This window comes from Mastomys coucha, chromosome X (assembly GCF_008632895.1).
Source record: "Mastomys coucha isolate ucsf_1 chromosome X, UCSF_Mcou_1, whole genome shotgun sequence".
Lineage (NCBI taxonomy): Eukaryota > Metazoa > Chordata > Mammalia > Rodentia > Muridae > Mastomys > Mastomys coucha.
In genome coordinates, this window is record NC_045030.1 from 103,191,826 (window position 1) to 103,195,036 (window position 3,211).

A 3,211-nucleotide genomic window follows, 5' to 3' on the forward strand; every position below is an offset into this window, starting at 1 on the left:
TGCCCCATTCCCAAAAAGTATAGTGGATGGTGTTTAGTCATGCATAGAATGATGAGTGTTTGCTATCTTTTAAGGGGGTTGGTTACTAGTTGTCTTAGAGAAGAAACAAAATAAGGAATATTAGATTCAGGATTTTTTTCTTTCTTTTTCTCTCCTCTCTCCTTGTTTCTCTCCTATCTAGTGTTAAGGGGGAAAAAGGGCAGAAGGTATGAAAAGAAAAGGGGGGGATATAGAAATGATAGGATAAAAGAGTAGATTATTGACTCTACTTTTAGAGCAAAGAACATAAAGGCAACTATTTTTACATTTGTTATGGACTTTGTATATTGATACAGATTAGGATTATATTTTGCTACAACATCTTATGTTTCAACTCTTGTTTAAGGTATTGTACCTATATAATTCTCAAAATGCAGTGTTACTTCTAGTACTTTTGGAGGCTGCTATTATAAACTGTTTAGGATAATTTTAAAATGCAAGTTAGTAGTTAATCAAACTTATGGCCGTGTTAGATACTAGTTTAGTTAATAACAGAAATATGCTTCTAAGGTTGAACACATAACAAATAGCTAAATACAAGCAACATTTGCCTGTTCAGATATATTATAGATATATAGATCATCTTCAAAAAACTTAAAGATCTACAGAATATGAAAGTTAAGGAAGTTTTATTAATAAAAGGCCTTTTCTTTTTTCTTTTTTTTTTTTTGGCAATGAGACAGGTCTGCTCCTGGCAGCACCCACATTCCATTGGCCAAAAATCTGCCCTTGCTTCAACTGCTGACAGAATGCTGTTCAAACTGGACACACAAGATACAGGGAAGTTGACTGCCAAGCTTTGCAGGGACAAGGTAGACAAGTTTTAAATAATTCCTGCTTTACAAAGTAGTCTGTCACATATTCTGAGCCAGAAGGCTGAAGTGATGCTCTAACAACTCAGGGAAATTTTGAGGGATTGTCCAGGTATCCAAGTATCTCTGTCATTTCTGTTGTTTGGGAAGGTGTTTGCTCTGTACTTCCTGCATATTCAGGTAATATTTATATTCCATCTCAGGTATCTGATGGGGTTGAAAACTAGATAATTATAGTCTCACAATTAAGCTTAAATTGTTTTGGATTTAGGAAAATGTTTTTTAATGTCTAAGAAGATATTTTTTAGGTTGGTCATGCAAATTATGATAGAAACATTTATGTACAGAACTCTGAACTCACCAAGATAAGATAGATAGTAGAATACTTTCTCCAAGGTTCTCAAATACATATGAACTTGAGATTGTAAATGTAATTTTATCTGATAGTTTTCATAATTGTAATTATAGTTTATAGTTTATTATTTTAAGAGAAAGAGACTTTTGTTAGACTAAAAGAGGGAAATGTAGAGAGAATTTCTTGTGTACTGTATGGAAGTATCACCTGTCAATAAAAGCTAATGGTCTATTAGCTGAGGCAGGAAATAGGAGGTGGGAATTTCAGTATGAAGAGAGGAACTCTGGAATAGAGTCACGTGTGGGAAGAGATCCACCCTGCACTCTGAGGAGACAGACACATGAGACTGAGGAGAGGTAACCAGCTACGTGGCACTCATAGACTAAATGAGCTAGTTATGAACTAGTCGAGAAACAAGACTAAACTTATGGCCTAGGCATTTACTCATAAATAATAAATTTCAGATGCATTATTTAGGGAACTGGGGTGTGGGTCGAAAAGCCTGCAATTACAGTACTTAGTTGCCTGTGGATCTTTGTCTGGAGGTGTGGCCCCATAAGATTTCCTCATGCATGTTAGCATGTCTATTGGTGTTATCAATATTCAGGTTGTTTAGGCAGCAGTATTGTTGCAGTATCATAGGTATAGGTTCCCAGTCATTTATAGAAGACACAAACTCTGGCTTTTACAATCTTTTGCCATATCTTGACAGTATTCCCTGAGCCTAAAGTGCAGGAGTTGTGTTATAGATGCATCTATTGATGCTGCACCCTGTGATCAGTTTTTCTCTATATTTTGACTAATTGTAGCTTTCTGTAATAGTCTCTCCTGCAAACAAACCTTCTTTGATAATGGGTGAGAGATACTTACCTGTGGATAAAAAGATAAGAATTTTGAATACAGTTAAAAATTATACTGGTCTACTACAGTAGTAGGTATAGCTTTAAGATCTATAACCTCACTAGCCTTAGATATTTGACTAGATTTCCAGTATTGGCCATGACTTCTCTTCTATTTAAAAGGCCTTAATCCCAATTAAAAAGCTGTTGGTGATCACCAAGAATTGAGTACCAGAATTGCACCTTTAGGAGTGTCTTACAGGGTTCATTGTTTTGGTTCATAGGTTTCCCAGCTGGATTAAATTATGGATTGTTTCCTCTTAATTTTCTTGGAGGAGACTTTTGGGTCAAATCTAGCTCAAATCCTCTGAGTCCTGTGTTTGAAATACTAATTCTTAAGGATGTTGAACATTTCTTTATGGGTTCTTGGATTTTCCAGTCACTTGGATTTTCTCTTTTGAGAATTCTCTGTTTAAATCTGTAGTTATTTTTTAAAATTGGATTATATGTTTTCTTGATAGCATTCTATTAGATGTGTAGACTATTGATTTGTCCAAATGACAGTGTCCTTCACCATGCAGAAACTTCTAGGATTCATAAAATCCCATTCATTTATTGTTAAACTTAGTACCTATGCTGACAGTGTTCTGTCCAGAAAGTCTTTTCCTATACCAATGTGTTTAAGACTATTCCTCACTTTCTCTTCTATTACATTCAGTGTATCTGCCTTACATTGAGGTTTATGATCCACTTGGACTTGAGTTTTGTGCAGGATGATATCTATAGATGTATTTAGATTTTTCTACGTGTAGCCTTCCAGTTTGACCAGCATTGTTGAAGACACTGTCTTTTTTCCATTTTGTACTTCTGGAATTATATAACAGTTGAACATACAAACCTATATTATCATCTCATTAGATGCAGAAAAGACTTTTGATGAAAATATTATACCCCTTCATGATAAAAGTACTGGAGAAATTAGAAATGCAAGGAACATACCTCAACACAATAAATGCACTTGACATCACGCCCATAGCCAACATCAACTTAAATGGTGAGAATTTCAAAACAACTCCATTAAAACCAGGAGTAAATGTTTACAAAGAACTCAAGAAGTTAGACTCCAGAGAACTAAATAACCCTATTAAAAAATGGGGTACAGAGCT